Source organism: Phlebotomus papatasi, chromosome 3 (assembly GCF_024763615.1).
Source record: "Phlebotomus papatasi isolate M1 chromosome 3, Ppap_2.1, whole genome shotgun sequence".
Taxonomy (NCBI): Eukaryota; Metazoa; Arthropoda; class Insecta; order Diptera; family Psychodidae; genus Phlebotomus; species Phlebotomus papatasi.
The window spans coordinates 65,105,823-65,127,652 of NC_077224.1; the positions used below are offsets into that span (position 1 = coordinate 65,105,823).

The 21,830-nt window shown below is 32.1% G+C and overlaps 1 protein-coding gene across 8 annotated transcripts in view; it reads right to left on the bottom strand.

Moving 5' to 3' along the window:
- LOC129808097 (neuronal acetylcholine receptor subunit alpha-7) overlaps positions 1-21,830 on the bottom strand; it is a 110,242-nt gene that overhangs the window by 80,750 nt on the left and 7,662 nt on the right. The window lies entirely within an intron of this gene.

Here is a 21,830-nt window from a genome sequence, read left to right on the forward strand (position 1 = left end):
CATTCCACACCATCTTCAACCATCCACCCACTCAGCATAATGTAAATTTTTAATGCAACACCGAATAATTTAACAATTTGGCACATTCTTCGCGTCATATTCCAACTTGCCGCCTTTTTTCACCCAATCGACATTTCCATTAAAAGTTTAATCATACACCCCTCTTACATTCTCTCTTAAATTATTGCTACATTCCTTCCCAATGTTCAAATGTAAATTCAGATTGAAATGCTGAAAGTGTGCCAAACCATTGGAGTTTTCCTTGAAACAATGCAAAAATGAGAAAAGGTGGTTCCATGAGAAATGCACAAGAGATTTTCTCTTGCAAAAAAAAAATGAAAAAGATATAATTCATAATCAAATTAGGATTTCTTTTCTGTAATTTGCGATATAACCGAATTTTTATCCATTTAATAAAATTTCCACTCTTGAAAATTGCCTTGAACAGTTTTAACTCTCTCTCAAATGGCAGAAAAGTTTCATTTTAAGGCCAGTTTGGGTTAAAATTGGTTTTCGTGGACATTGTGCATCAGCTTGAAAGTTTGAAAATGTTTCTATTTCGTTGGAAAAACTATTAATTAAAATTTTAGTATCTTTCAAGTTTGATATGTTATGGGTGGATGGTGCAGTTATTGCAATTTAACTATTTTTTTTTCAAAAGTCTTTTGCCAAATAGAAGAACTAGATGGAAGCAAGATGTGACAAGTTTTGTACATTTCAAATTTCGATGTATTATTCAAGATAAAAGAGATTGATGTTGCAAATTTTTGCCATAGATGGATATAGATATTCTTGATAAACCTTCTCAGTGGTCCAAAGTTTTTTTTTGGGATTGGAACAAGGAATATGGGAAATAAAAAAATACAGGGGAACTGTGCCAAATTTAGAAAAGTTTATTTATAGGATCCTTTGAGTGAAATATCGGACACTACAATAACTTAAGTAATTAAAATTGTTAAATTATTTTCGAATATTTCGCGAATTATGTGTTTCTCTCAAAGTTATAGTTAATATTGAATTTTTTATTCAAACTTCAGTGTGAAAAACGTGACAAATAATTTTATGTTGATTGCAGTCTTATATCTGGGATGAAGAACAAATAAGTTTCCTTAGCTGTTCTTTTTTGTATATAAAATTGTTATACAATTCATTAAACTGTGTGTGTACTTGTCCTAGATGCTAGTGTTTTATTTTAATTCGGAATGAAATTTTCCAATTACGCAAAAACGCGTCACCTTCGAACGATTTATGCATCGAACAAATAATTTTTTTCAAGGTGTTATAAATGAAATTGTCCCATTATAATATTATATTTCAATATAATCGGATTGTCCGAAGCTTGAGTCGTCCGAAGGTAGCGCACCTTCCCCTAGATTAAATTTCGTTTATAAAATTAACGTTTCGTCAGTGATTCAACGGTGACTAATGTTTCTTAAATTGTACACTTGGTAGGGGAGGCTGGGGCAGTTTAACGACGGGGCAGTTTCAATTTTTGTATATTCTTCTTATCTCTTTGAAAGGAATGAAATAAAACCTTCATGTTACTAAAACGATAACTGAAACCCATGTTCATAAAAATAACTAATCTCGTGACGCTTCTCGTTTGAGTTCTGTAATTGATTTTATAAAACTGCATCAAAATGCAACTTTTTGTACACTCAGCAAAATAATCGAGAAAAAATTTCTTGAATCGATGTTGAATTGACTCTTTTTCGTTGTGATTTTCGATTAACTATATTTTAGAGTTCATTTTACTTCTATTTAGGTGTAATAATCGGAAGAGTTGTTTTAACTTTTTTTCCTAAAATTTACATGACAAAAGAGTGTAAATAACTCTTTTTAAGACTGAAAATAACTCGTTTTAAGAGTTAAAATAACTCGTTCCAAGAGTTAAAAAAAAAATTTTGGAGTTAAAATAACTCTTTCAAATCCCAAAATGGATAGATTTTGCAATTTTATGTTTTCTTTTATTTTATCATTTCCTTTATTAATATTTTCTTGATCTCAAGTTCCCTATATTCCGAGCGAAATATCACGTATGAAACGTTCATGAAATACTGTTAGGCATATTTCTAGTTGATGTTCCATATGAACTTTGTCACATGAAAATCTTTTTGACTGAAGTATATTCTTAAAACGAAAACACTTAAGCATATACTTCAGTCGAGATGAAATTTTACATCGAAAAAGAGTAATAATTACATCGATATCTGACGAATTGATTCAACTCGCACGAAGAGTTGTTTCAACTCTATTTACTAAATTTTGCAACGAAAAAGAGTGACAATTACATCGATATTCGTAGAGTTAATTCAACTCTGCCATAGAGTTGTTTTAACTTTTCAGGTTTTTTCTTATAGCCTCTACACATTAAGAGCAATTTTTGTCAAAAATTGCTTTTTTGAAGGAAATTCCCTGCAGCGTTGTAGGGGGAAACGTCAAATTTCTGTCAAAAATCCAATTTTTGACGAAAATTGCTCCCAATGTGTAGACGCCTTTAGTGTAATGTATTATTTTCACCAATTTCTGAACCGTTGCACTTATCTATCAAAGTAACATAATTGTATTAATTTACCAATGGTTTTATGACTATTATAAGGCATTTAGCGTTGAATGAATTCTAACATGGTTCTAAAAATTTTGATTTGAGTCCCGAAAGTGCGTAAGGGGCAGTTTCATGTAAGCACACGGAGAAGTTTCCAGTGTCCAATAATTCACTTTTTTAATCAAAATTAACTTAAAGCGATCACTGAAAACGTTTTGTAGCTGTTTTTGTCGATAAATTTCGAAATTTTTGGGAAGTAGATTTCCCAAAAACTCATTACCAAAAAAAATTTTAAAAAATCTTTCAGTGATTTTTACGTGCTTAAAAACACTAAAGTTATTATAATATTTTTCAGAATATTTTCAGCAAGATATTATAATTTTTTTGTAGTATTATAACAATTCAAGATTCTAAAATACTATTATAAAACTGTTATACTAAAAACGACATGTTCTAAGGCGATATATTGATCCATTTATGTTCAGAATTAGCTTAGAACTACAAAAGACATTTCTTTCGTATAAAAAATTATAGAAAATTGCTCAATTAATGAGAAATAGGATTGGAAATTTGTGGCGATGTCTTATTTTCTCTGTATGATAAATTAAAGTTAAAATTCTGTTATAAAGTTCCTGCTCGATTATATTTTTATGTTTTAAAGTCCTAGAAGACTTTAAAAAATATATATATTTCAATTTTCATTAAATATATCATGATTGAAACAAAAAATAAATTAGACAGATAGATAAATAAGTATCTCATCTCAGTGTACAATGGTTCATGTCTTTCAATTTCAAAAGACACAGAAATTTATCGTATTCATTTTTTTTTTATTTTTTTAAAAAATATTTTCCTTAGTTTTGTCTTTTCCTATTTACTTTTCAAAATATTTATGAATAATGTGGATATGTGAGAATAATTAGCTGAACGCGAATCCCTTCCCATCAAAATATTTAAGGGGAAGATCAAGAATGAAAAGAAAAGAAATTCAATTCAATTTAATTGAGGAAGTTATGATAATTGCTGATTTAAGCGGCTATTTAAATTATGCGGCAAGAATAATTTTGTTATTCTGACAAAAATATTAAATTTTATTAATAAAAAACGATGGGTAATTTAATAAAACATGATTTGTGGTGTCACTATCTGGCAAAGGTGTAATATTCTCATGTGATTTTCAATTTTAATGGCACAAGCTTAAGGGATTAAAAACCAAGTCCGTCGTTGAAGGCAACAAACGGAAGAAGGAGATAAATTGCATGACTTAACTTTCTTCCTTCACGGAACACCCCACATCTCAGATTTTTCTTTATTTAATACTTAATCCCCTTTATTAATCGGTGGAGATAAAGAGAAAGTTTTTACTTGTCACAGTAAATCCCCCACAAAGGAATATTTCATGGGTGTACCAGAGAATACTGTTCATTGCTCCACTATTTTATAATTATTTTTTGTGTCACTTTGTCGACTTCCTTTCGTCTTTGGCTTTCGGGGAAAATGGCGCGAAAGGCAGAAAAAGCTACTATAAATTAGAATGAAGAAGAAAATTTCTTAGTGTGTAAAGAAAGAAGGTTGAAAAAGAAGCAGTAAAATTCCAAAACATATATTACGTTGGAGAATGTAATTAAATTCTTTGGAAAGTTTTACTAAAGTACACAATGTGAGTGCCAAAATTTTCCACTGCATTTACTTTTGCAGACATTTGTTTAGAAAATTACAGTTGAAATTCTGCTGAATTTTCACTATACACAGAATTTTCATTATACTAATAAGACACGTGCCCCCTGCTTCATAATAAGGACACACTTCTTGTTCCTTCTGTAACAATTCACAGGGAAATGTTTTATCGTATTCCTTCCTGCTATACTCCAAACTAAACTTATACTAAATTCTATCTTGTATGTAAAAACATTGAGCACTTTTAAAGTTAATTCCAGACTATATATTTTCTTTAAGTGGACTCTAATTAAATTATTAAATTATCAATCACATTTATTTTGAAAAACCTATCAGAAATCTGAGACGTAAAGTTGCTGATTCTTCTGACAGAATTTGATCACAAGGGGCCAACAAAATTTCTCATAAAAACTTTAACTTTCAAGACAAGTTTTATAGCGCTTAAGTTCAAGAGCTCTTGACTATAATTTTCTGATAGAGATAATTATTTTTTATTACCGGTTTCATTTTGCCATTTTGTACATTATTCGGACAAATTTTATTCAAATTATGTAAAAAAAAGTTCTTCAGACACTTTAATCTTTAGCACTGGATGAGACTAGAACCCACAAATATTGCAGTCTAGCTAAAGTATTCACCGCTTCAAGAGCGGTAACAAACTATCCCAACTTTGTAAACCGGTCGAACTCATTGAAGTTTATGCCCTTAAAATCGTTTGCAAATTAATTGTTTTAATTCATAAAGTTATTTAGTAATAAAACTTATGGTGAAAGAATCTCCTTAATTTCTTATTTTCTATTTTGTTATATTTTAAAATATATTTCTAAATACATATTTCATCTTGAAATTTTCCAAAAATCGATAACAAGAACAACAAAGCAATAATATTAAATTTGAAATAAAATTTATTAAGTGGTTCACACCCACTTGGAACTGGTTCAGAATTGTGACCTCAATCTGTTAGGAAATATGTTCAAAAAAACTGATTAATACTTGTCTTAAAAAAAAACATTAGAAATTCGTTCGAGGTGAACAATGAAATTAGAAATTTATTTAGTAATATTTTTAAATGCATTTTGGATTTTAATACAAAAAATAACGATCACTGGTACACCGTCATTTCCAATATTTCTGTGAGTCGTTCTTTTTTTATGCCTCCGGTACACTTTTTAGATAAATAAAATTTTATGAAATCAAAATTTACGTCCCTTTCTCAAAAGATGTGCATGAGTCTATTCTACTCTTTCTTCTCCAAGTTGGACTGAGCTAAATTTAATTTGACGTGATGTTCGAAAGAAGAAGAAGAAGAGTACAAAGGACTAGGCTAGACATATTCTAAACTTTTATGATAGAAAGGGATTTGAATTTCGATTTTATGAAATTTTCCTGATCTAAAAGGTATGCCGAAACCATTATGAAACACTTTGTTTTTCATTTATTTCTTACGTTCAGCAAGAACCTTCCCGATTTGACATCTCTATCTCTTCGAAAACTGGATGGATTTATAATGAGTTATTAAAGGAAATTTACCATTCAACAACTTTGCTGCATCTCGAAAGAAATGTTTTTCAAGTTACTTTCCGAAAGTTGATTTTGTTGAGATTATTAAAACTGCTCAGTCAAATTTTGTCAGGCATGAGATGATTTGTGACGTATTTCTCTCGAAAATTGAAAAGAAAATCACGTTAGGCGTGGGTGGGGTAGTTTCACACATATACCATTTTCGGAAACAAAGATTTTATAAACGAAAAATAATTAGGGTAAAGTGATATAATTTGGAATTAATTAGTGTTACAAATTGGTCAATTCGCCGGTACAAGTTGGACATGGCTTTTTCCTTGATAAATACAGTACAAAATTTATTTTTAAGCACAAGGAACTAAATTATTAAACTAAAGCATTAAAAATATACAAATAAAAACGAAGTTCTAAATTTATCAAGACAAAAAACCCGGTCCAAATTGTACCATTGTCCAACTTGTACCACTGTCCAACTTGTACCACTTTACCGTATTTGGGGATTGTCCTGTATATTTCCAGATAGTCATAATTCAAGAGAAACTAAAGCGTGTGCACGACGAATTTTGCGATTCGTTTGACATTAAGTCAGACGTAGTAGGCTTTGGATTTTGTTTTTTCTTCATTATCGTTTCAAGAGAATTTAATTAGCTTTATTTTTCTGAAATCCTTGTTAAAAAATATTAATTTATGACTAGGTTGTCGGAAATGATGTAAAGCATACGGATATATTAATTAACGGACTTCTCAACACTCCAAATGCGACTTATGCAGAGATCGCAAAATTGAGCAGGAAGTGTGCCGCTCCATCATCCGGAAGATTACAATTTGGTTTAAGGAACTCAAAACTATTTCTCAAAAGTCAGGAGGAAGTGGTCCGAAAAAGCCTGGGATTCAGGAGAAGAGAATGAAAAAGAAGCTTTTCGAGAAGCGACGAAATCTTTCAGTGCGAGATGTTGGCGAAAAGAGGATAATATATTGAAGCTTGATCCTTAAATCAAGAAGGGGAATGGTTTGATAACCCACAGAGCTCAGGCTGCTCCCCGCTGGATTGACAAACTGCGTCAAAATGCTAAAAAAAAATTGTCGCGCAGACTCCACGATTATCTTCTTAAAGGATTCCAAGGCTATGGGAAAGATGTTCAACCCGCTCCGGAACCTAAAAGTTCACCGATTGAGAAATACTGGGGAATTTGGAAGACCTATCTCAGGGAGAAGGCTCAACCAGCTAAAGACTTGTCGGATTTCAAGAGGAAGTGAAAAAAGCCGCCCGAGACCATGGAGACAAGTTTCTCAAGTTTCTAATGAAGGGAGTTATGCAGATGGTTTGAGAGTTAGGAGAGAAGCCATTGAATTAAAAAAAAAGAAAAGATCTAGAAAAATCTTAATAAAAATGTTTTCCAAAAACATTATTTAGTTTTTTTTTACATACTGTGGTTAATGTTTGAGAGCCATTTTTAACACTAAATCTACCAAGACCCGGTCAAATTGACCGATTTAAAATTACCACATATTTAAACGGTAATGTCACTATCAAACTTTGTGAATTTCTTAAAATACGAATGTAATATATTTTTCAGTGTTTAAATTTTAATTTTTAACTGTTTTCCAAGACAAATTTGTTGAGTTTCCTACTCTACCGCAGTTTGTCATTTGACCGAAAAGCGACCAAAAAATGGTCGGTAGGTTTAGTGTTAAAATCGCAAGATTCATCGTCCACGTGCTTTAACGGAACATACAACATAGTTAGTTTAAATATGGTACATATTCGTTTCGCAAATGGATCCTGAGAAAAGATTCACCTGCGTGAAACTATCCCACCTTCTCCTATCATATTCTAATAAAAAATCCTATATAATTCAGTTGAAGACTATTTTTCCCTATCTGTAAGAAAAATGTATCAAAAACCGGGCCCAAAATTTCAATGCTTTCCTTATTATTTTTTTTTGTAACTTAGTTCAGGTTATGAAGGCTTTAGTAGAAGTTTAAGCACCGCTTTCTTTTGTGTTGGAAAAGATTGGGTTTTGAAGATTTAGCATTCAAAAATTTTGCTGAAGTCTCCCATATTCAAAACTACTTCAACTAATTCAAGGGAACTAAACACAATTATTTAGTTTTCCTTGGGTAGGGGAAAGTGCTTATGCTTTGCACGGTCCCAAGCTTCATAATGACCAAATTTTTCCTATATTTTTCAATAAATGTGACCCATTGCACCCGTGTTTTTAAAAAATAGGGCAAAGTGTTCTGTTTTTAAAATATTTTTCGGAGTCACATTTATTCAGAAACATAGGAAAAATTAGTCATTATGAAGATTGGGACCGTGTAAAGCATGGGCACCTTCCCCTATTGGCTATTTGGATTATAATTTTTTTATCTGAAATTTATGTATGGACTTCCCAGGATTCCCCTATATTTATTGCTCTGCCCAAATGGTTTTAGCCTCTTAATTTTAGTTTCATATCATTTGTTGATAGTGTCAAGCTTTAAATATTTCAAAGATATACAGAAAATCTGGGAATACTAATGGACTAAAATATCTCATGAACTGAATCATTTAATATATTTTATTTAATTCCATGTGAATAAAGTTGAATATAATATATGTCTTTAATTATTTTCTAAGTACTACAGATATGACATAACATTATCAACACTATAAACGCTGATAAACGGGGATAAACGCTGTAATCTAACTATTGTGACTATCTAACTATTAATCGCATAAAAACGTTTTTCATGACATGGAGAAGTAGATACAATTACTTGTATTTGAAGTTAAATTGCGCATAAAAAGTATAAAAATCCTTATGACACAAACTAGTACAAGTGAGAAAATTCTATTAAGAAATCCTTCATACCTATATATGTTCTAGCTGAAGCTCCAACCAAATTTGAAAGCATTTCAAGTTTATTGACTTTAAAAAAAGTCACACGTCTTCAACGTAATGTTAATTTTCTGGTCTTTTTCTTGTCACAGTATTTAAAATGTAATTTTACGAGAGACCGTCATTAATTCTACAAATTGCATTTTGTTCCAATATTTTCTCATTATTTCTCAGAATTAGTACTTGTCAAATTATAATCTTGCACTAGCAACTATAATTATGACAAAATGACTGCGGTGATTAATGAATATTCTCGTATGTATTATAGAAACTTTCTTACGAAATCTTCCAATTTACAATGGGATTTTTTACCACAATTTTCCGTCATTGTGTCACACTGGCAGCCAAATACCTAAGAAAGGTGTGATACCTCAAGAGAATCAAACTTTCTACCAAAATGGGAAAAACCCACAATGAAAATTCTTGCACTTGTGAAGAATTTCGTGGTAGATTTTTTTTTCAAGCTCTTGCAACCCTCCTCGCTGAATATTTTATGCAATTTTCGGTGGGTTGAGGGGGTACATTTTTAATCAATAATCTCTCCCGGTTTTTGTTCTTGCCATTCCACTCTTGTTCTAGATGACATACAAAGTTGCAGAATTTGCATAAAAGAGGAGACATATGAGGGGGCTCAAAAGGGAGGCCCAAAGAATGAAAAAAAAGCCAGACGCGCCATCCATGAAGAGCCCAAAGAATTTTTTATTAGAATTCAGATATACAAGAAAGAAATGTTAGGAGTATTTGGGGAAAAATGCGAATTGAAATGCTCATTTGAATGAAATTTAAGTTCTGGGGAGAAAAGCCTAATGCTGCATTTACACCCAAAGTAACTTTTATGCCCAGAAGAGCAATTTGATTTGGTGAAGCGCATGTGCATCCTTTTGCCAAACTTTCCGTATACTCATGGATCGCAAGAAAATACAAAAGCTCATAGACATGTCGCAGTAGTATAATATGTATGTAATGCCGTCATTTAATTTATAGATAAATGCCTCTTTTTACATACAACCCACTCATCTCCTCCCCAGCCATTTGTCCCTCAGAATCTCCAACCCAGAAAAAAAAGATCTAACACTCATCTCCAGAGACAGAGAGCAACCAAGTGACACAAATTGCCAGATACAGTCACCCATTCAGTTTTACATGAAATTTTTCGACATTTGTACAGGGGATGACCTTTTCCATGCTCCTAGAAAATTGGGGAGCATTTTTTTTGGGGCAAGTATCACCTTTAAGAGCGTGACATTTTATTGGATTCCATGGGGAGGTGTTTAGTGAAGAGGAAGATGAATCCTTCGGGACAAGATAGGGGGAACAATATGTGGAAATTAGGCTGAGCAGCATTTAAGAAGTCAAAGGCGTAGTCATTTCGTCAAATTGTTTTTTTTTTTATTTAGATGCAGACAAAAAATGAAGTTTTTAATAGCCTACGTGATCTAAAGAATGCGTCAAATTAGAGATTTAGACGGGTCTCGGTCATAATCCCGAAAGCCAAAATCCCGAACGCCAAAATCCCGAAAGCCAAAATCCCGAATGGGCCAAAATCCCGAAAGCCAAAATCCCGAAAGTCAAAATCCCGAATTCTTAAAAGTGTCATAGCTACTCTCACGATTACACTCACGCTTGCTGGAGGCAAAGAAAAATTTTCTATGTCTTGGGAAATTATTCTACACATTATCTTTCATATAATTTCATTCCTTCAAGGATTTTGAACATTTGGGATTTTGACTTTCGGAATTTTGGCCCTTTCGGGATTTCGGCATTCGGGATTTTGGCTTTCGGAATTTTGCCTGCCTCCGATTTAGTTGAGTTCCTAAAAATTTTTCTTTTCCAAAAAAAAACAACGAATTTCAGTGATTCTTCAGAATCTGTATAGGATCAATTTCTTTTAATACTTTTTTTAAAAAAAAAAGTATAGGGGAGACCGGGGAGGTTTGGGACACTTTTTCATGTTTTGACTTTGAGACACTATTCCAAAAAACCACGATAGTGTATTACAATTTTATGCGGTCTACTTATGGGTATTGACTTTATAAAAAGTACTCGAAAGAACTTGGTAAACAACTGAGTTTTCTTGGAGAAGATAAAACATTTTACTTAACGCTTTGTCCCAAATCTCCCCGATATGGGGCAGTATGGGACGCAAAAGGGGATGTTTGGGACGGGTTTTTTTCTCGCATAATTTGTATTACTGGAACACGTTAATTAATTTTAAATACTAGATTAAAAATATTTCTGATAGAAATAAAAATGTTTCATCTTTTATTTACACTTAGAAATTAATATCAATTTTATTTGTACAGTAGAGTCATTTATTGTCAATCAATTATTTAAAGTATTTTCTTCTTATTTTCCATCTACCTTTTTTTTATTCTAAATATTGCAATCATGATTATCAAATTCCTCAGGCGAGTAGATTTTCTTTTAACTCTTAGTTTTGAACTCATTGATGGATTCCTGTTTGATTTGACGACAACTACATTGTACCTGTTTTCTCATTATTTCTCTGAATTAGCTCTCGCCTTGCCTTCTCTGGAGAACTTGTTCGAGAAATTTTCGAAAAAAATAGTTTTTAACTAGATTGGGCAAAGGTCGAATATCCTCTGAGGAGGAATTATTGATTCCCAAGACAATGATGGTTTAATTGTCCCTGTAATCAACTGCTCAACTGGTAAAGTTTGGACAAGAGGGAGATTTCCAGTAGAAACTGGGCATTACTCTTCATTTTGACAACAAACAATTGCACACCACCTACAATCTTGTCGAAAATCAACGTCCCATTCATCCCCTTTCAGGTGTCCCAAACATCCCCGCGTGTAGTTTTGCTATTTAAAACCTTTAAGTAAAAAACAAGCGTGTATGATCACGGAAACTTTTATAAAAATATGTTACCAGATTACACTGTTACCTAATGAGATAAAAAAGTTTTGATTATATATCGCTGATATAAAATACAAACATGAAAACTGAGACGTCAAAATATACAATTTTTATCAATTTTTAAAAAAATGTTCGTAGAATTAAAACAATAAAACCGAGGATATCCATTCTTTTAGTCAAGATACATCTTAATATTGCCTACGATACAGTAATGATTAAATCCCATTTATTTCAAAAATTAATTGAAAAAATCGCCTTGTCCCACACTACCCCTGTCCCAAACCTCCCCGGTCTCCCCTATTGCTAAAAATGGAAGGGTCGCGAGGATCCTTTGAAAAGGTCACTGTTTTGACACCTATTTAACTCCGGAATAAACGAATGCAAACAATGAAAAAATCATCTTTTGGTTCTTGCTCAGATGACAGAAATATAAATTGAATAATAAGTTTACGATAAATCATAATCTGTCATGATAAATATTCACACAAAATTTCAAGAAATACAAGTAAACCTTTCAAAGGATCAAATATGTTTAAGCCTGTCTTAGGTTAAAAGCCGAATAAGCTTTTTGATTTTAAATTCTTGCATTTACAAACGGTGTACGCCTGTTGGATATATGATAAATCGGATAGGTTAAGATCATCCTTAGGTGCCGGAATTAAAAAAAAGCTTATGAACAGCGGGGGAATAAAGCCATCTTCGGAAGGTAAGGCACCCACATCTACGGTACAAAACGTGTCTTACAAAATTCTTGTTAGAAATGTCTATTTTGTATTGCACTGTACAGGCCCTTACTAACTATTTGGCAGTTTCTAAGATAGTAAAAAATATCTTACTATGAAATATTTAAAAAATTATGTATTCTTGTAGGGTCTCGCGATTTAATTTGTAAAAGCGTCAGATCTTGAGCGCAGAGATCCCTGACTAGAATCTTGCGAATGTGAAATCACGTTACATTACTCTATCGACTGGGTCCCAAGATCCCCGAGATCAGAAACCTTTCGTCGATATGCAAAGGCCCCTGAACCAACCCTTTAACGGTTTATCAAGGTCATAAAGCTTAAGCAATATAGTCAAAGGCGGGATTTCGGTCTAATTTATGCTCTGCAATTTTACTTTATTGTTGCCGACGTTTCGATCCTGGATGGGATCTTCTTCAGGGCCTATTACATCCAGGATCGAAACGTCGGCAACAATAAAGTAAAATTGCAGAGCATAAATTAGACCGAAATCCCGCCTTTGACTATATTGATACAATAAACGGTCGAAATCCATTAGAGAAAAGCTTAAGCATTTGTGTAACGCAATATTATTATTACCATTAATATATGCGTGTAAATTCATTTAAAGAATCTCTGAAAACAGAACAATTCAGTTATGGTTAAAACCAGTTTGAAACAATGCGAAATTTTGGAGCTTTGATCTATAAAATTAGGAAAACTGAACCTAAATAATTGTATTCAAACTATTTTCCCTATTTTCCATTATTCCTCATTCTTTTTTAATTTTTATGTCTTAACCCTTATTACATACAAAAATTAATTTTCATGGTCGTGGTATCGAATTCGTGATATCGAGCATTACGCTCTTGGTTACTAAGCTTGGCCACTTCTCTTTCCCATAATAGAAGTTTTTCGATTTGCATATTTTATCTAGAATCTTTAAACCGTGTTTTATCTTGCTTCATGCAACAATCGCATTAAATTTAAGTTTTTATAGTCATTCATATTTAAATCGATTTTCGCATCTTGAAATTCCATTCATAATTTTTATTTTTTTTACTTTTTTATTATTCTAATGTTTACTTTATTTCTAAAGTTGGCTTCAGTTTCTAAATAAAGCTACTACGTCCCTGTTTTGTTTATAAATTAATTTTAAGTGACTCATAATAGTGAGAATTTTATCAGAATAAGTGAGTTTCAGACAACACTAAACCCAATTAATAAAGCATACCGTCATTTCCTTTCCATGCCCTATATATCCGTGATATTTTCGGATTTTTTTTTTGGTGTATTAGTAGCCGCCTCAATGGCTGAGTAACTTTCTTCACACGGAAGTTCTTCTAGGCCATTGAAGGTGTTAGTATCCATTAAGTCCCTCATGGCCTGAAGGAAGAAAAGGCTGCCAGAAAAGTCACTTCTTTTCTCACCATTTTCTTATCTAACGACATTGAAGCATAAAACTATTTTCTTAGACTTCCCCTAATGCTCAATTTTCTTTTATCTCCCACACTCATTGATTTTTGCCACCCAAACCAAACTAAATCCGCAAAGAACTAGGAAAAAAGGATTTAAATTACCCCATCTCCTCCCATCTTGGCCTGGGATATGTGCTTCAAACTTTCAGCAATGTGAATGGAGCATTACACAATAAAGTAAACGAAGCCGATCGATTGGCAAGCATGAACCACAGAACCGGAAAGTGAAACTAGTGCAACTAAAATATTTCTCCCCATATCATTTTATTTTCCCACCGAAAAGACTTTAAAATTGCATCTGCGTGTGACATGGAGCCCTTTTTTTAAAAAAAAAAGCATATCCCAGCAAAAATTCTCAATGGGGCCCTCTCTCGCAAAAATTCTTTTTGGTAAGAATCTGTTTCTGATTTAGTTCAGATGCTGGCACTTGGTTATGCCATCGATGACTTCGCCGTACCCAGCAAAAATTTCAACCAAGTTTGGAACGTAAATTGGGTCCTCTGGAAAAAAAAGCACGGATAGTCTGGCAAGAAAATTATCCATGGCTGAAATATTGAGAGTCTCATGAAATTTTCACCAAACACTGTTTTCACATCATCGCATGCGGAGAAAAATCATTGAGAAAGTTTTCATAGTTACTCACTTTGTGATTCAAATGCAAAAAAAAAATCCACAGAAAGTGGAAAAAGCAGTTAAAAAAATTGCAATGTAGAGAAGATATAGTTTGCAATAATAAAAAGTTCCAATTTCATATCATATCATATCAATATGGAACTTAATTCAAAGGGAATAGATATATAATATTATAATTTAAATCCTTAAATAGTTAAAAAATAATTACAAAACTATCGAATTGATTGATTTAACTCTATGAACACATTAAAAAGTGGCAATTGCAAATGTTTGCTCATCGAAAGGTCGAATAGGGGAGACAGGGGCAGAATTAGCCATGCATGGTATTCCAGGGGGGATGTTATAACGTGCCTATAAATTAAAATATTTATTATCCTGGTATTAACATTTTTCACAAACTATACGCAATGAAAAATTCCATTTTTTGGCTAATACTGCCCCTGTTTCTCCTATTGAGTGAAAATAATTGAAAATAATTGTTACTAAGGGAAGCGTGCATGGGGCAAAATGTATCAATTCAAAAATTTTAAAATGCGATATTTTCCAAGATAAAAGAAACTGCGTAAGTATTAAATTTTTACTATAGATATCTTTGAACATTAGTCTTCTTAGGCATTTAAGTTTTAAAGATTCCGAGCAATTACGAGCAAGAAGTAGGGGTAAGTGGATACTTATGAATTGGGGCACCTTTGAATTAGGGCTTTCTTCTTGCATTTTTAAATGGAACTGGACCATTTAGGGTAGTGTGGTATTTCTGGACAAGGTGCTTTTCGGGACATAATATGGGTATTTCGGGACACATCAAAAATCGTCTAAATATTTATTTTCTTATTATTTTTAGGTTCCATATGAAATTTTAAGCTCTTTATGTTTCAGACAAACATAAAACTTCTGAAATTTTTTTAAATTTAAAGTGTGAAATACGCGCAAATTGTGAGTATCACATTCCACTTTTTACAAAACCTTCAGTGTGGTCAATTTTTCAGATGCTTATATTTTTTCGATTTAAGTCACTTTGAAAGTGAAATTTATACAAAATTTTTATGAAAGAGTGAAGTTTAGACTTTTTACTTAAAGGTAAATAGTCAAGCTTAGTGACATTTACTTGCTTAATAGCGATTTTAGTCTGTCTCGAAATACCCAATTGTCCCGAAATACACCATTCATACTTCTTTACATTTTTCGCTATTTTGAATAAAAAATTATGCATTTTTTAACATTTTTCGGTAAGAATATTATTCTAAATAGAATACGGAACATAAATATTTGTATCAACAAAAAAAAAATAATTTGGGAAGTCATTAGGCTGTTTGAAATTTGAAAGTGCTAAAAAGTGTCCCCAAATACCACACGTTACCCTATAATGTATTAATTTAGTTCCACATTCTGAAGCCAAATTACATTATGACAAAGCGACAAGGTTCAGTTCCCTTTAAGGGGTTACGTGGCAGCTTTGAAATTTCATAAAAATACCATATTTTCTTTACATCATATTTTTCGCCAAAATTAAAAAATAAATTAAATTTGAGCTCTTAAGCCATATAATACACCATCTTAACTACATTTTCTAAAATTTCCATTTCCAAATTTTAAAAATTCAGCCGTTGTTGGGGGCTTATTTTTGGAGACGGGTTTTTAAAAGAAACATACTTTTCGGTTGACAAGATTTCCCAGAGCATATTCAACTGACGTCAAAAAACTAAATATTCCCTATTAGTTGATGAGTTACACTCGTACTTGAACGGTACATTTTTTTAAATGAAATTTGCATTTTTGGCAGAATTTTATACAAAAAATACTATTTTTAAAGTTTTGTTGGATAAATGTCATTTGTACTTGACTTTCGCAAAGTGGTTTACAAAAGTTATAAAGTTTCATAAAATTCTCTATTTGCTCAAATCATACCAGTATGCTTCGAATTATGAAACACGGTAAATTATTGCTAATTATAAATTTTTAAAATTTATTGAGTTTTTGAAAGTGAAGATACTCGTAGCAGGTTTTCTAATATTTACTTAATATGCCGATGGATACAGATTGAATCAGTGAATCAAGTTTATTACCTGAACATTTCAATTTGCATGATATATCAAAGTTTTAAAAACGTTACTAAGAAAATTTAAATGAGAAGCCCCCGGTTATCTCAAATTCAAAGCAATTGACCTTGCACAAGTTAAATTAGAAAATCTATCCCATTTTGGAATTTCAAAATAAAATGTAAGTGAACCAGACGATGTAACTCAGATTTACCTAAGGCTGTTCATTAAGCACATACACATTTTCTCATGCCTTCCAGTAAGTTTTTAAACCTCCAACAGGTCAAGAAATAAATTATAGAACAAATGTAAATGTTCCGAAAATATATTCAGAGTGCAAAATCCAATAGGAAAAGTTGTAGAGTGGATACTTTACGAACTTTGGTGAGCTTCTGTATATGGAGTTTGTGCAAATTTCTATACCAACTTTATACTGATACGATAGTCTGACTATGAATAAATATTTTTACCAGAAATCTGTGCATATATGCACAATGGAGCTTTAGAAAAAGCAAAATTCTTGAGGGGAATCTGAAACTTCTATTATTGAATGAATTTCAGTTGGTAAATTTCAAAGTTTCAGCATCTTGAGTTTATCTGTGAGCCTTCAGGCGAACCTCTTTCTCATCTTCTTCAGCTTGAATGCATTTTGATGATGATAAATGCGAAAGTAGAAATATTTATTGTGATGGAGATGCATATGACATGACATTAATTTTTAATCCCATTTTGGCCAAGGGCTCCTTTTCTTTTCTTTCCCATCCCCAACATCTTCAATATCTCGTATGTCGTTTCAACCACAAAATACAAGAGATTGCGATATGTGTCTCCAGATATTGTTGAGCAATATAAGCTTTTAGTTTTATGTCGGTCTCCCTACTCCCTTTTCCCTTTTCCCGCACCATCCACCGAGATTTTCGCATTTCACCGCCGTGGGCTGTTCACAATGGAGCAATTTTCTTTAGGCTTTCACCAATATGATTGTCCTTTAAATAAAAATGCCTTAGGAAGTTTCGCGAGTAAGGTTATATTTTTTGTCATTTTGGGAATATGTGTATGATAACAAAAAAAGAGATGAAAATCACCATCTGGTTCTGATTACATTTTCTCTCTTTTCAAAATAAAATTCATGAGCATTGGTTTTCTTTTTACAATATCAAAGTACTATGATTTTTAAGGAGCGCATTTCAACCATTCAAATAAACTTTTATACTAATTTTTTCGGTCAGCAATATTCCAGATGTTCTATTTCAAAGAGTTCTTTTTTGCTAAATTTTTGATCATTTAAATATTCTGTTGCAAATTCTCCATTCGATTTTTTTTTGAACAAGAAAGGTACTTTTGTTTCAAATATATAGGAGAGAGTGGGGAAGTTTCACGAAGTTAAAGTTTTTTTTAAGACTCATTCGCCAAACGTGAATGAACTATATTCACAGTAAACAAGGGCAATTAATTGTTTTGGGAAATAGTTGGAAATACATTAACAATATAATTTATTATCACAAAATTTTAAAATTTCGAAAAAGCAGATGTTAAACTATCATGTTAGAACTAAGAACTAAGAACTATTTATTAATAATTTTACTGCTCCACCTAGAGATCTGTATGACACGCTCAGAACAAAAACCAGCTACTTTAAGAGAGAAATGCATGAACGATAGGGGAAAGTACTCTCCCTTCGAACGTTCATGCCTTCACTGAGAAAAAAAGAGGGTTCGATTAACTTTTTTCATCATAACTTTAACACTTTTTAGGTTTAAAAATATATTAACATTTTTTAATGTTAATTTTACGCCTTTTTAAGGGTAAAATTAACATGAAGAAGGGTAACTTTAACCCCCAATACACCTAAAAAGAGTAATATTTACACCGATTTTGGATCAATACTCCAGGGTAAAATTAACATTTCCGGAATGTTATTTTAACTTTTTCGGATTTCTCTCAGTGTTCGAATAATGTGATTTTCTTTTATCTTTTTCGTAAGAGATTTACACTAAATTAACATGTAATTATCAACAAATGACGATAAGCCAAATATTATTTGATATAAATAAGTAAATCTCTTAGGAAAACTAAAAGAAAAATCACATTATTCGAAGGCATGAACGTTCGAATAGAAAGTACTTTCCCCTAGTGATTATTTGCATATAATCCCTCGCAATTCATATAATCCGTCGATTTTGAGTTTATATTGAAATGAATTGAATTATTTTATTTATTCATGCCCAAATACAAAAAAAATACATAGTAGAACTGTTCATTTGGTTTGACATGTTAAAAATTTTTGGAGATTATTTAGGAGTATCAATTGAATCGATGAGAGAACGAGCAACAAACAAGAAAGAGACTATTGTAAATTTAATTACAGAAATTCCACGATTTTTTGAATAGACATCTTTTTCATCATTTTATAGTAGATTATTGTGTTTTGTGGCCGGTTTCCAGCTCCAGAGGTCAAACGGTTGGAGACAACAATTTCAGGTCTTCGGGGGATCCCTTATAAGTCAACCTAATTACTATTGACATGATTTTCAAATTTCCGCCATGTTTTTTTTAAGTTGTCTATAGATTGAAGCTGATTTCATCAAAAATTATTTCAAAAATGTTTGAACAAAAAAATAGTTTGAACGAATCTTTTTGAAAGATTGCTATCATTAACAGGTCTCTTGCTCTTGTGATCGTTTTTCATGAAAATGTGTAGTTTCTCTCATCTACAATATTTTCAGATGAAAATAAAGACGTAATTTTGAGGTTATGTTCGCTGGGAAAGTCAACAGCGGTCCCAAAGAGTCCGCCAATTTCCTCCTTTCCATCCATATCGTAAACCATGGCATACGGAGCCAGTGTATTGAAGAAAACCTCAATAATACACTTCCGGCGATTTCTAGATAAAAACAGAAGAAATATTTCTTTCTTCAAAGGCAGAGTTGAATTCCACCAGGAACGGACATCTCCAGGAAAATACTCTGCTTTAGCATTTTTTGAAATTTTCCACAAAAATTCACTAAATACTATCCCAAGACACTTCCATAAACGCTTTTCTCACTTTCTCCAGCAGAAAACAATAAATTTTCGTGAAAAACAATCTCAAATCCTGCTGGCTCCCTTCAAAAATTCTGTCAAAAATGACTTTGATGAATTTTGTTCCAATGAATGTGTAGCGGTTAATTTCTTTCAAAATTTTTTTATGTAAATTACATTGAATTGGATTTGATTTTTGAAATAAATTGCCTACACTTTAGACAAATTTTCTTCAAAACTCATCTTTTTGTCAAAAATTCTTACCAATAATGTGTTGCGTAGGCAATTTTTTTGAAGGTTACTTCTTGAAGCTCGTTTTTGATCACCTTGTGAGTTTTTTTTCATTTTTGGGAATGTTTTTTACGTTTTTTTTTAGTGAATTCAAAATGTCTTTTCTTTGGCTTTTGAAACCGATCTTCGAATATGTCACATAAAGGGGCGTAATTAAACTAAGAACTATCCAGACGAAACCGAATATTTATTATAAATTTGAGGAATGTTTTGTTATAGTCAGTTGTCAGAGACAATACTCATTATCTCGTACAACAGATCATCCACTTTCAATTAGCGATATTTTCTTCTCTTCTAAATAGAAAAGTCTTTTAGTATAAAGAAGAAAAATGCTTGAATTTCAATCCATGTTTCAATTTTGCTGTAATAAGAGTGACCGATATATTCATCTTGAACGATGTAATTTAACATTTTGAGAATTGAACATCAGGGGGAAGTGGACACTTTTGAATTGGGGTATCTTTAGAAACATAGGGAAAAGCGCGCTACCTTCGAACGACTCAAGCTTCGGACAATTCAATTTTTTCTTTATGTTCCATATGGATTTCACCCACAGCTCTTTTTTTTATTTAAGGTATTAAACTAGCTATTAAAATATAATATTATAAATACACCAAATTCATTTTATAACACATTGAAAAAAAATGATATGTGCAAAGCATAAATCGTCCGAAGGTAGAGCGCTTTCCCTTACATTTTTCTTTTATTTTTAAAAGGAATTGAATTGTAATTTATCTTCGCAATTGTTTTGTGGACCTAAATTTTATCACAGTAAGATCCAACTCCATCTAAGAATGGAAGAAAAAATCAATTTTAAAGCTACCCCAATTCAAAGATGCCCTACTTCCCTCTAGTATTGTGTATTACCTCAATATTTCTTAACTTACACACAGAAAAATTTTGACTCTAAATTTAAGAATATAAGATCCTGGGAACTTAAATTGGACGTGAATCCCCGAGGAGTTCAAGTTTAGAAGCTCCGAGCGAAAGAAATAGGCTAGAACCCCTAGCTCTTTCAAGTTAAGAGATCGGGAACTTAAGTTCAGCATTAACTGGAAGATGAAAAATGTCTACAGATTTGCAAACTGCAACTAAAACTAAATGATTAAGGATTTAAAATTAGGGCATTGGCATTCATTGGATGGGATTTGAAATTAAATTCCTGGGTGTTTCTGTTTAAGAATTTTTCATTTTTCTGTGTGTATTCACAGTAAAGAGATCTGTTCTAGATTTGCAAAAATTTAATGTAATTGTAAGGATGCATTGTGTTCCATGGATCGTAAGGGCTTTAATAAGGTGTCCTACGAATAATTTCCAGTACTACATATATTAAATGTAAAATAACGATTTCACATTTCCTTGCTAGTTAATTGGTAAAAAATTGCGTATAATTTTTCAAAATCAATTTTATTTTTGGGCAATAATATGGCATCCATTTGGTCCGAGAATTTTTCCCTCGCATACAATTTTTCCCTAGCAATACCGTCAATACCTACAAATTGGACCTAGTCAATTTCGGGTTAAACGTTGGACCAGCTTCCGCGCAAGTTTATCTATTCCTTTTAATGATTTAAAAAACAGCAACATGCCCCCACCTCCCCCGCTAAGAAAATTTTCAATTTGGTCCCACCCTAACTGAAATCCTGGGTACACCTTTGAGATGAATCACATTGATCCTCACCGATATGGTTTTGCTGTTTGTCCTTTCAATTTTAGACATTTTTATTACAATTCTAAAACAAAACATATCAGCTAATAACAGCATTAGGTTTTATATAGACGGTTTTATAAAATGATGCGTCAGTTTTCTCGTGAAAAGCCTTGAAATTCACAAGTCATATTCACTCAAGTATAGAGTTCACTATCATGAACTATGAAAGACTGTGAAATCCATTTGTTCCAGCTTTTTGTCAATAGGAGTAAGGAGTTTTACGAGAGAAGCTTTATGAATTTGTCTTCAAAATGGCGTATATTTGACTTTTTTTTATTATGTTAACATTAAATTTTTAAATACAGAATGAAAGGTATAATAACCTCAACAAGTTTATTATATGCGGAATGTTTTAGTAGGGGAAAGTGCTCTCCCTTCTAACGTTCATGCCTTCGAATAATGTGAATTTCTTTTATTTTTCGTAGAGATTTACACT